The sequence below is a fragment of the Nelusetta ayraudi genome, unplaced genomic scaffold (assembly GCF_046127955.1).
Source record: "Nelusetta ayraudi isolate G7.1 ecotype Tasmania unplaced genomic scaffold, CSIRO-AGI_Nayr_v1 ptg000108l, whole genome shotgun sequence".
NCBI classification, from domain to species: Eukaryota; Metazoa; Chordata; class Actinopteri; order Tetraodontiformes; family Monacanthidae; genus Nelusetta; species Nelusetta ayraudi.
Window position 1 is genome coordinate 137,651 of NW_027466158.1, and position 13,359 is coordinate 151,009.

The 13,359-nt window shown below is 44.5% G+C and overlaps 1 long non-coding RNA gene and 1 gene segment (V, D, J or C); both read right to left on the bottom strand.

Moving 5' to 3' along the window:
• Positions 1 to 13,359, bottom strand: part of LOC142903197 (Ig heavy chain C region-like) — a 58,475-nt gene that overhangs the window by 26,253 nt on the left and 18,863 nt on the right.
• Positions 9,115 to 11,336, bottom strand: LOC142903202 (uncharacterized). 2 transcript variants are annotated; one of them, XR_012929206.1, is made up of 3 exons: positions 11,143 to 11,336; positions 10,259 to 11,009; positions 9,115 to 9,418 (listed from the first exon to the last, which is right to left on the bottom strand). It is a non-coding gene; the product is annotated as an uncharacterized LOC142903202 (long non-coding RNA). The 2 variants fall into 2 exon arrangements; XR_012929207.1 differs by lacking the exon at positions 9,115 to 9,418 and adding an exon at positions 9,876 to 10,112.

A 13,359-nucleotide genomic window follows, 5' to 3' on the forward strand; every position in this document is an offset into this window, starting at 1 on the left:
TGGTCTTTACTGAGGTGAACTCCTGGAAGAAATTACAATGCCAATAAAAACATCAGCCAGAGCGTTCAGTGGATGTCATTGTTGAATCTTTCTGACTGTGTTACCTTGGAACCAGGAGACAGTGATGAAGCAAACGATGAGACCAGGTGGTGTCATGTTGAGTGGAATGAAGCAGCGGCAGTTTGAGCTGGTTTATAATGAGGGGAGGAGACAGGAAGTGATGTTGACAACGTAGACCAATAAATGACTGGATAAAGAAGTCAAGTTGTGGGTCTACTTGATGCGATGTTGCTTTGAGTGTTGAATGTGAACGTGACAATGTGTCACATGGTTTCAGTGGTTTCCTGATTATTATGGAGGTTTCATGTCTGACAGAGTGACTGTCTTCACTACTGTGGTAACTGGCAGCTCCAAAATATTCTCCACTGTCTTCAGGCTGTCTTGGGTTCAGGATGCTCAGATTAACTGACTTCTCTCCATCTCCAGTCAGTTTAAAGCGACCCTTAAAGTCAGTTTCCATTGTGGGAGATTTATAAAGCATATAACCAATGAGCTTGAGGGCAGAGTCTCCAGGTGAGCGATGGTACCACAGAATGGTGTCGTAGCTCGGGATTTTATGTTCGAGCCTCAGCTGGACTTCTTGGTTTGATTTCACTATCAGGTCAGTGGGATCCTGGAGAACCTGTTGGTCTTTACTGAGGTGAACTCCTGGGAGGAATCAGAAGGCCAATAAAATATTAGTGAGTGCATTCAGTTGATCATTGTTCCACTACTGTGGCTGAATCTTTCTGACTGTGTTACCTTGGAACCAGGAGACAGTGATGAAGCAAACGATGAGACCAGGTGGTGTCATGTTGAGTGGAATGAAGCAGCTGCAGTTTGAGCTGGTTTATAATGAGGGGAGGAGACAGGAAGTGATGTTGACAACGTAGACCAATAAATGACTGGATAAAGAAGTCAAGTTGTGGGTCTTCTTGATGCGATGTTGCTTTGAGTGTTGAACGTGAACGTGACAATGTGTCACATGGTTTCAGTGGTTTCCTGTCTCTGGCTGCTGGATTATTATGGAGGTTTCATGTCTGACAGAGTGACTGTCTTCACTACTGTGGTAACTGGCAGCTCCAAAATATTCTCCACTGTCTTCAGGCTGTCTTGGGTTCAGGATGCTCAGATTAACTGACTTTCTTCCATCTCCAGTCAGTTTAACGCGACCCTTAAAGTCAGTTTCCATTGTGGGAGATTTATTAAGCATATAACCAATGAGCTTGAGGGCAGAGTCTCCAGGTGAGCGCTGGTACCACAGAATGACATTGTAGTTCGGGATTTTATGTTCTAGTCTCAGCTGGACTTCTTGGGTTGATTTCACTATCAGGTCAGTGGGATCCTGGAGAACCTGTTGGTCTTTACTGAGGTGAACTCCTGGAAGAAATTACAATGCCAATAAAAACATCAGCAAGAGCGTTCAGTGGATGTCATTGTTGAATCTTTCTGACTGTGTTACCTTGGAACCAGGAGACAGTGATGAAGCAAACGATGAGACCTGGTGGTGTCATGTTGAGTGGAATGAAGCAGCGGCAGTTTGAGCTGGTTTATAATGAGGGGAGGAGACAGGAAGTGATGTTGACAACGTAGACCAATAAATGACTGGATAAAGAAGTCAAGTTGTGGGTCTACTTGATGCGATGTTGCTTTGAGTGTTGAATGTGAACGTGACAATGTGTCACATGGTTTCAGTGGTTTCCTGATTATTATGGAGGTTTCATGTCTGACAGAGTGACTGTCTTCACTACTGTGGAGACTGGCAGCTCCAAAATATTCTCCACTGTCTTCAGGGTGTCTTGGGTTCAGGATGCTCAGATTAACTGACTTCTCTCCATCTCCAGTCAGTTTAAAGCGACCCTTAAAGTCAGTTTCCATTGTGGGAGATTTATAACGCATATAACCAATGAGCTTGAGGGCAGAGTCTCCAGGTGAGCGCTGGTACCACAGAATGGTGTCGTAGCTCGGGATTTTATGTTCTAGTCTCAGCTGGACGTCTTGGTTTGATTTCACTATCAGGTCAGTGGGATCCTGGAGAACCTGTTGGTCTTTACTGAGGTGAACTCCTGGGAGGAATTACAATGCCAATAAAAACATCAGCGAGAGCGTTCAGTGGATGTCATTGTTGAATCTTTCTGACTGTGTTACCTTGGAACCAGGAGACAGTGATGAAGCAAACGATGAGACCAGGTGGTGTCATGTTGAGTGGAATGAAGCTGCTGCAGTTTGAGCTGGTTTATAATGAGGGGAGGAGACAGGAAGTGATGTTGACAACGTAGACCAATAAATGACTGAATAAAGAAGTCAAGTTGTGGGTCTTCTTGATGCGATGTTGCTTTGAGTGTTGAACGTGAACGTGACAATGTGTCACATGGTTTCAGTGGTTTCCTGATTATTATGGAGGTTTCCTGTCTCTGGCTGCTGGATTATTATGGAGGTTTCATGTCTGACAGAGTGACTGTCTTCACTACTGTGGAGACTGGCAGCTCCAAAATATTCCCCACTGTCTTCAGGCTGTCTTGGGTTCAGGATGCTCAGATTAACTGACTTGCTTCCATCTCCAGTCAGTTTAAAGCGACCCTTAAAGTCAGTTTCCATTGTGGGAGATTTATACGACATATAACCAATGAGCTTGAGGGCAGAGTCTCCAGGTGAGCGCTGGTACCACAGAATGACATTGTAGCTCGGGATTTTATGTTCTAGTCTCAGCTGGACTTCTTGGTTTGATTTCACTATCAGGTCAGTGGGATCCTGGAGAACCTGTTGGTCTTTGCTGAGGTGAACTCCTGGGAGGAATCAGAAGGCCAATAAAATATTAGTGAGTGCATTCAGTTGATCATTGTTCCACTTCAGTGGCTGAATCTTTCTGACTGTGTTACCTTGGAACCAGGAGACCGTGATGAAGCAAACGATGAGACCAGGTGGTGTCATGTTGAGTGGAATGAAGCAGCGGCAGTTTGAGCTGGTTTATAATGAGGGGAGGAGACAGGAAGTGATGTCAGCAAAACTGAGTAATATTTAACTGAATAATGAAGTCAAGTTGTGGGTCTTGTTGATTGTGAAGTTGCTTTGTTGAATGTGAACGTGACAGTGTGTCACATGGTTTCAGTGGTTTCCTGATTATTATGGAGGTTTCATGTCTGACAGAGTGACTGTCTTCACTACTGTGGAGACTGGCAGCTCCAAAATATTCCCCACTGTCTTCAGGCTGTCTTGGGTTCAGGATGCTCAGATTAACTGACTTCTCTCCATCTCCAGTCAGTTTAAAGCGACCCTTAAAGTCAGTTTCCATTGTGGGAGATTTATAACGCATATAACCAATGAGCTTGAGGGCAGAGTCTCCAGGTGAGCGCTGGTACCACAGAATGACATTGTAGTTCGGGATTTTATGTTCTAGTCTCAGCTGGACTTCTTGGGTTGATTTCACTATCAGGTCAGTGGGATCCTGGAGAACCTGTTGGTCTTTGCTGAGGTGAACTCCTGTGAAGAAATTACAATGCCAACAAAAACATCAGCCAGAGCGTTCAGTGGATGTCATTGTTCCACTACTGTGGCTGAATCTTTCTGACTGTGTTACCTTGGAACCAGGAGACAGTGATGAAGCAAACGATGAGACCAGGTGGTGTCATGTTGAGTGGAATGAAGCAGCGGCAGTTTGAGCTGGTTTATAATGAGGGGAGGAGACAGGAAGTGATGTTGACAACGTAGACCAATAAATGACTGGATAAAGAAGTCAAGTTGTGGGTCTTCTTGATGTGATGTTGCTTTGAGTGTTGAACGTGAACGTGACAATGTGTCACATGGTTTAAGTGGTTTCCTGATTATTATGGAGGTTTCATGTCTGACAGAGTGACTGTCTTCACTACTGTGGTAACTGGCAGCTCCAAAATATTCTCCACTGTCTTCAGGCTGTCTTGGGTTCAGGATGCTCAGATTAACTGACTTGCTTCCATCTCCAGTCAGTTTAAAGCGACCCTTAAAGTCAGTTTCCATTGTGGGAGATTTATAAAACACATAACCAATGAGCTTGAGGGCAGAGTCTCCAGGTGAGCGCTGGTACCACAGAATGGTGTTGTAGTCTGGGATTTTATGTTCGAGCCTCAGCTGGACTTCTTGGTTTGATTTCACTATCAGGTCAGTGGGATCCTGGAGAACCTGTTGGTCTTTACTGAGGTGAACTCCTGTGAAGAAATTACAATGCCAATAAAAACATCAGCCAGAGCGTTCAGTGGATGTCATTGTTGAATCTTTCTGACTGTGTTACCTTGGAACCAGGAGACGGTGATGAAGCAAACGATGAGACCAGGTGGTTTCATGTTGAGTGGAATGAAGCAGCGGCAGTTTGAGCTGGTTTATAATGAGGGGAGGAGACAGGAAGTGATGTCAGCAAAACTGAGTAATATTTAACTGAATAATGAAGTCAAGTTGTGGGTCTTGTTGATGGTGAAGTTGCTTTGTTGAACGTGAACGTGGCAATGTGTCACATGGTTTCAGTGGTTTCCTGTCTCTGGCTGCTGGATTATTATGGAGGTTTCATGTCTGACAGAGTGACTGTCTTCACTACTGTGGTAACTGGCAGCTCCAAAATATTCCCCACTGTCTTCAGGCTGTCTTGGGTTCAGGATGCTCAGATTAACTGACTTTCTTCCATCTCCAGTCAATTCAAAGCGACCCTTAAAGTCAGTTTCCATTGTGACAGTTTGAAAATATTTATAACCAATGAGCTTGAGGGCAGAGTTTCCAGGTGAGCGCTGGTACCACAGAATGGTGTCGTAGCTCGGGATTTTATGTTCTAGTCTCAGCTGGACTTCTTGGTTTGGTTTCACTATCAGGTCAGTGGGATCCTGGAGAACCTGTTGGTCTTTACTGAGGTGAACTCCTGGAAGAAATTACAATGCCAATAAAAACATCGGCCAGAGCATTCAGTGGATGTCATTGTTGAATCTTTCTGACTGTGTTACCTTGGAACCAGGAGACAGTGATGAAGCAAACGATGAGACCAGGTGGTGTCATGTTGAGTGGAATGAAGCAGCGGCAGTTTGATCTGGTTTATAATGAGGGGAGGAGACAGGAAGTGATGTTGACAACGTAGACCAATAAATGACTGGATAAAGAAATCAAGTTGTGGGTCTTCTTGATGTGATGTTGCTTTGAGTGTTGAACGTGAACGTGACAATGTGTCACATGGTTTCAGTGGTTCCCTGATTATTATGGAGGTTTCCTGTCTCTGGCTGCTGGATTATTATGGAGGTTTCATGTCTGACAGAGTGACTGTCTTCACTACTGTGGAGACTGGCAGCTCCAAAATATTCCCCACTGTCTTCAGGCTGTCTTGGGTTCAGGATGCTCAGATTAACTGACTTGCTTCCATCTCCAGTCAGTTTAAAGCGACCCTTAAAGTCAGTTTCCATTGTGGGAGATTTATACGACATATAACCAATGAGCTTGAGGGCAGAGTCTCCAGGTGAGCGCTGGTACCACAGAATGACATTGTAGCTCGGGATTTTATGTTCTAGTCTCAGCTGGACTTCTTGGTTTGATTTCACTATCAGGTCAGTGGGATCCTGGAGAACCTGTTGGTCTTTACTGAGGTGAACTCCTGGGAGGAATCAGAAGGCCAATAAAATATTAGTGAGTGCATTCAGTTGATCATTGTTCCACTTCAGTGGCTGAATCTTTCTGACTGTGTTACCTTGGAACCAGGAGACAGTGATGAAGCAAACGATGAGACCAGGTGGTGTCATGTTGAGTGGAATGAAGCAGCGGCAGTTTGAGCTGGTTTATAATGAGGGGAGGAGACAGGAAGTGATGTCAGCAAAACTGAGTAATATTTAACTGAATAATGAAGTCAAGTTGTGGGTCTTGTTGATGGTGAAGTTGCTTTGTTGAACGTGAACGTGGCAATGTGTCACATGGTTTCAGTGGTTTCCTGTCTCTGGCTGCTGGATTATTATGGAGGTTTCATGTCTGACAGAGTGACTGTCTTCACTACTGTGGTAACTGGCAGCTCCAAAATATTCCCCACTGTCTTCAGGCTGTCTTGGGTTCAGGATGCTCAGATTAACTGACTTGCTTCCATCTCCAGTCAATTCAAAGCCACCCTTAAAGTCAGTTTCCATTGTGACAGTTTGAAAATATTTATAACCAATGAGCTTGAGGGCAGAGTTTCCAGGTGAGCGCTGGTACCACAGAATGGTGTTGTAGTCTGGGATTTTATGTTCTAGTCTCAGCTGGACTTCTTGGTTTGGTTTCACTATCAGGTCAGTGGGATCCTGGAGAACCTGTTGGTCTTTACTGAGGTGAACTCCTGGAAGAAATTACAATGCCAATAAAAACATCGGCCAGAGCATTCAGTGGATGTCATTGTTGAATCTTTCTGACTGTGTTACCTTGGAACCAGGAGACAGTGATGAAGCAAACGATGAGACCAGGTGGTTTCATGTTGAGTGGAATGAAGCAGCGGCAGTTTGATCTGGTTTATAATGAGGGGAGGAGACAGGAAGTGATGTTGACAACGTAGACCAATAAATGACTGGATAAAGAAGTCAAGTTGTGGGTCTTCTTGATGCGATGTTGCTTTGAGTGTTGAACGTGAACGTGACAATGTGTCACATGGTTTCAGTGGTTTCCTGATTATTATGGAGGTTTCATGTCTGACAGAGTGACTGTCTTCACTACTGTGGTAACTGGCAGCTCCAAAATATTCTCCACTGTCTTCAGGCTGTCTTGGGTTCAGGATGCTCAGATTAACTGACTTCTCTCCATCTCCAGTCAGTTTAAAGCGACCCTTAAAGTCAGTTTCCATTGTGGGAGATTTATAATACACATAACCAATGAGCTTGAGGGCAGAGTCTCCAGGTGAGCGATGGTACCACAGAATGGTGTCGTAGTCTGGGATTTTATGTTCTAGTCTCAGCTGGACTTCTTGGTTTGATTTCACTATCAGGTCAGTGGGATCCTGGAGAACCTGTTGGTCTTTGCTGAGGTGAACTCCTGGGAGGAATCAGAAGGCCAATAAAATATTAGTGAGTGCATTCAGTTGATCATTGTTCCACTTCAGTGGCTGAATCTTTCTGACTGTGTTACCTTGGAACCAGGAGACAGTGATGAAGCAAACGATGAGACCAGGTGGTGTCATGTTGAGTGGAATGAAGCAGCGGCAGTTTGAGCTGGTTTATAATGAGGGGAGGAGACAGGAAGTGATGTTGACAACGTAGACCAATAAATGACTGGATAAAGAAGTCAAGTTGTGGGTCTTCTTGATGTGATGTTGCTTTGAGTGTTGAACGTGAACGTGACAATGTGTCACATGGTTTAAGTGGTTTCCTGATTATTATGGAGGTTTCATGTCTGACAGAGTGACTGTCTTCACTACTGTGGTAACTGGCAGCTCCAAAATATTCTCCATTGTCTTCAGGCTGTCTTGGGTTCAGGATGCTCAGATTAACTGACTTCTCTCCATCTCCAGTCAGTTTAAAGCGACCCTTAAAGTCAGTTTCCATTGTGGGAGATTTATAACGCATATAACCAATGAGCTTGAGGGCAGAGTCTCCAGGTGAGCGCTGGTACCACAGAATAGTGTCGTAGCTCGGGATTTTATGTTCTAGTCTCAGCTGGACGTCTTGGTTTGATTTCACTATCAGGTCAGTGGGATCCTGGAGAACCTGTTGGTCTTTACTGAGGTGAACTCCTGTGAAGAAATTACAATGCCAATAAAAACATCAGCCAGAGCGTTCAGTGGATGTCATTGTTGAATCTTTCTGACTGTGTTACCTTGGAACCAGGAGACCGTGATGAAGCAAACGATGAGACCAGGTGGTTTCATGTTGAGTGGAATGAAGCAGCGGCAGTTTGAGCTGGTTTATAATGAGGGGAGGAGACAGGAAGTGATGTTGACAACGTAGACCAATAAATGACTGGATAAAGAAGTCAAGTTGTGGGTCTACTTGATGCGATGTTGCTTTGAGTGTTGAACGTGAACGTGACAGTGTGTCACATGGTTTCAGTGGTTTCCTGATTATTATGGAGGTTTCATGTCTGACAGAGTGACTGTCTTCACTACTGTGGAGACTGGCAGCTCCAAAATATTCCCCACTGTCTTCAGGGTGTCTTGGGTTCAGGATGCTCAGATTAACTGACTTGCTTCCATCTCCAGTCAGTTTAAAGCGACCCTTAAAGTCAGTTTCCATTGTGGGAGATTTATACAACATATAACCAATGAGCTTGAGGGCAGAGTCTCCAGGTGAGCGCTGGTACCACAGAATGACATTGTAGCTCGGGATTTTATGTTCTAGTCTCAGCTGGACTTCTTGGGTTGATTTCACTATCAGGTCAGTGGGATCCTGGAGAACCTGTTGGTCTTTACTGAGGTGAACTCCTGTGAAGAAATTACAATGCCAATAAAAACATCAGCCAGAGCGTTCAGTGGATGTCATTGTTGAATCTTTCTGACTGTGTTACCTTGGAACCAGGAGACCGTGATGAAGCAAACGATGAGACCAGGTGGTGTCATGTTGAGTGGAATGAAGCAGCGGCAGTTTGAGCTGGTTTATAATGAGGGGAGGAGACAGGAAGTGATGTTGACAAAGCCGAGTAATATGTAAAGGTTCAGTTTGTAAAATTTTGATTGATTTATCATTTTTATATTGGTTAAAGCTTAATATACTGCCAATAAATACAATAATAAAAGTGTATACTTGCAGTACAATAAAAGTAAATTGGTTTTCCTGCTCTTAGAACAGTTGTCATATACATAGGAATATTAATAGAGCAAGGGTGTTGCTCCTAGTTAGCTGCCATCTTACACTTGCATTTCTTAAGGAAGCCCGTCTGACAGTGACCTGAATATGAAATGCTTTGTCAGGCAGGCTTTCTTAACAATGTACACGCGGGGCCTTTAACTGAATAATAAAGTCAAGTCATGCATCTTGTTGATCATGATGTTGCTTTGAGTGTTGAATGTGAACGTGACAGTGTGTCACATGGTTTCAGTGGTTTCCCGTCTCTGGCTGCTGGATTATTATGGAGGTTTCATGTCTGACAGAGTGACTGTCTTCACTACTGTGGAGACTGGCAGCTCCAAAATATTCTCCACTGTCTTCAGGCTGTCTTGGGTTCAGGATGCTCAGATTAACTGACTTGCTTCCATCTCCAGTCATTTCAAAGCCACTTTTAAAATCAGGTTCCATCCTTGGAGTGTTAGTGATTAATTTATAACCAATGAGCTTGAGGGCAGAGCCTCCAGGTGAGCGATGGTACCACAGAATGACATTGTAGCTCGGGATTTTATGTTCTAGTCTCAGCTGGACTTCTTGGTTTGATTTCACTATCAGGTCAGTGGGAGTCTGGAGAACCTGTTGGTCTTTACTGAGGTGAACTCCTGGAAGAAATTAGAAGGCCAATAAAATATTAGTGAGTGCATTCAGTTGATCATTGTTCCACTTCAGTGGCTGAATCTTTCTGACTGTGTTACCTTGGAACCAGGAGACAGTGATGAAGCAAACGATGAGACCAGGTGGTGTCATGTTGAGTGGAATGAAGCTGCTGCAGTTTGAGCTGGTTTATAATGAGGGGAGGAGACAGGAAGTGATGTCAGCAAAACTGAGTAATATTTAACTGAATAATGAAGTCAAGTTGTGGGTCTTGTTGATGGTGAAGTTGCTTTATTGAATATGAACGTGACAGTGTGTCACATGGTTTCAGTGGTTTCCTGATTATTATGGAGGTTTCATGTCTGACAGAGTGACTGTCTTCACTACTGTGGAGACTGGCAGCTCCAAAATATTCCCCACTGTCTTCAGGCTGTCTTGGGTTCAGGATGCTCAGATTAACTGACTTGCTTCCATCTCCAGTCAATTCAAAGCGACCCTTAAAGTCAGTTTCCATTGTGACAGTTTGAAAATATTTATAACCAATGAGCTTGAGGGCAGAGTCTCCAGGTGAGCGCTGGTACCACAGAATGGTGTCGTAGCTCGGGATTTTGTGTTCGAGCCTCAGCTGGACTTCTTGGGTTGATTTCACTATCAGGTCAGTGGGATCCTGGAGAACCTGTTGGTCTTTGCTGAGGTGAACTCCTGCAAGGCATTAGAAGGCGACATTAAGCTGCTGATGAAGTTGCTTTTTGAAATGAAATTACAGGGAGAACAATCCAAAGGCTCAAACAATCAGAGTGAAGTTGTTCCTCTCATGTCAGTTATGAATTGAAATAAAAATATGTCACCTTTCATCCAGGAGATGATGAGGAGCACAATGACATGATGTGATGGTGTCATGTTGAGTGCACAGACCCAGCTGGAGTTTTCTGTGCTGCTTTTTCAACCAAAGGAAGAGACAGGAAGTGATGTTGTCATCGCGTCACATGGTTAACATGTGAAGCTCAACATTTCAGTAGACAGTGAGGGAAGTTCTTTGAATGTGATGAGGAACAGAAACATCAGCATCGTGTGGGGATCATAGGTGGAGTTCCAAGTCTAATGTGAATAATGGTAAAAGATAGTGTGATGTAATGATAGTATGACGTGGTCAGGAGGTGTGGCTTCATGTTGGTTCCTCTGCCCTTTTCTCAGAGTGTTGCTGGTGCTCCAGCTCCACCTTCTGGTAAGAGTTAAAAGTCACTTCCTGATTCCGCTGCCCAATCAGTTTTTGTTCAGCCGCTCTGCGTCTCGCATCGCTGTGTTTGCTTACAGCACAGAAGTAAATGCCGCCGTCCTCCAGCTGCAGCTCTTTCACAGTCAGAGTGCCAGTGGAGAATTTTTCTTTGGTTGCTGAATACTTCCCGTCGGCTCCCCTGTAGTCGGGGTTTCCACCATAAGCTGTGTAGACGACCATGCTCATGCTTTCCCCCTGACGCTGCCGAAACCAGTACATCTGGGTATAACTAGCATCTCCATTGTGGCTGCAGTTCATCTCTGCAGATTTGGACACTGAGCTCCAAGCAAAGTCAGGTTGTTAGGTCACATCCAGGCAGTAAACTGTGTGGAGGGTAAGAGAAAACATTTAAAGGGTGCCGTTGTTGTCCCGCTGAAGAGAATTGCGCTGTCAGAAATGAATGTTGGTCGCATGCAGTGTGTCAATATGTCAATAGCAAAAAAAATATTCACTTACCCTGAACACAGAGAAGTGGGACCACTGAGGTGCTGAGAATGTAAGCCATCATGACCGTGTTGACTGGAGACTCAGCAGGAGACGCTGGGTGAATATCTCAGGTGGGTTTGGCTCTGAGCTGCTCAGCAGCAGGAACCTCCCACTAAAATCTCTCCATCTTTCTAAGCGGGAGGCACAGTTGGTGTGATGGATGCAGCTGCTCTGAGGAGCAGTGAGACAGGTCACTGTGTTGACTAGCTGCACAGAAGTAAAGTGCACTGCTGTTCCGACTGGATTTTAGCGTCTTTCCCTCGTTGGCTGAACATCTCATGTGGCTTCTGGTGGACTTTGTCACTGAGAGAGGAACCTTTCAAGAGTCAAGCAAAAAGAGTCAGCAATATTTTATTTGACAACATGAATTTTGCCCTTGAAACATTCTTTTGTATCTTGGTGCAGATTTTTTTTTTTTTTTTTCAAAAATAATTTGGACATACTTAAAGAACAGATCAGAATCTACTGTATATTACCTGAGACCATGATGATGTTTAAAGTGATGCAGATGATGTCAATGTTCCTGCCCAAGTTCTTGGTGTGACACAATTGTTGTCACACTGTGCTGCTGGTTCCTGTCTTTAACTCGGAGACTTCCTCCTCACTGAATAATCATGTTTCATCACCAGAGGTCTACTGCCCCTTCTGGGTGTCAACAAAACAACACAAACCTGTTTGTGTTTAAACTTTGCATCAGTTTTGGGGACCAAAATTTGTATTCTGTTTTATTTTTTTTGTCAGCGGAAAAAATATATTTCACGTCCAGCTCAGCGTATTTGCTTTGCATATTAAGGTACAAGGGCGACACGTTGGAGCAGGTTGTGGGTTCGACTCCGGGGCCTGTGACCTTTCTGTGTGGAGGTCCTGTGTCTTGGTTCTCTCTGGGTTCTCCGGCTTCCTCCCAGAGTCCAAAAACATGCACGTGAAGTGAATTGAAACTCTAAATTGTCCATTTATGCGAGTGTGGACGATTGTTTGTGTCTATGTGGCCCTGCAATGAACTGGCGACTGGTCCAGGGTGCTCCATCCTTCCTTTGCCCCATGACAGCGGGCATGGGCTCCAGCAGACCCATGTGACTTTGAGCTCGGGACAAAGCAGGGATGGAAAATGGATTGATTAAAGTACAAATGTGAATCTCTAATATTCACCTCTATCCGGCCCTCTCCAAGTACAACCTGAATTTTAAATCAACTGAATGTTCCCCAGGAAGTGTGACGTCCCAGACAGTGCACGTATGAGACATCATGCAGGAAGTAGGCGTCGTATATCAAAGGAACATTTGCTTGTATCTGATGTGGATGATCGGAAGTCAAACTCTGGTTAGGCTGGTTTATTCCAGGTGTGAGTCTCTGTGATGGAGACGAAGACAGCAGAAGGTTTTTGCACTGGGGGATCAGTGATTGACAGCACTGTGTAAACTGGCTGCACAGAAGTAAAGTGCACTGCTGCTGACACTGAGTCCCGACACTGTTAATGTGCACGTTTTGTCTTTGTCTGCGCTTCCTCCAAATGTCACGTTCAGTCCTTTCTCTGGATATCCAGTGGTTGCAAGCATATATCCCAGAAACTGCAGCGTTCTGTTGTGTTGTTTGTACCAGAGGATTCGGTTGTAGCTGTTAATACTGTGTGAGCAGTTGATCCTTGCTGTTTGTCCTGCTGTGCTGATCATGTCGGCTGGATTCTGGTGGACCTGGTCACTGAGGGAAGAACCTGCAGCAGGCAAACCACACGTCAAGTCAAACTGCTTTGCAGTGAGTCATGCTGTGAAACATGCAGGTAAATGTGTGATTAGAGTGAGCAGAGATGTCCAGTGAGGTTACCTGAGACCAGTAGGATGTTGAGGGTCAAACAGCAGAGAAGAATCATCGTGTTTCCTGGCTGGTTTTAGAATCACTCTTGTGTTTGGGTGCCGATTGTGTCAGGATGGGTTTGGTCCTTCAGCGGTGGGAGGTGTCACGGTGGAGGTGAGTGGGAGGAGCTTCAACCTGTTTTCTATTTAAGCACTCTGTAAGTAGAGGCAAGTCAGCAGATCAATCAACATAAGTCAATATTTAAAGTAAACAAAGTTCAGCCCCTTTGTATGTTATACGATAAATATTGATAAATATTTCTTTATCTTTCTTTAATATTTCTTTATTGAACAAGATGCTGCTGCTGTGAGGTGCTGCTGTGAAGTGCAACCTTCA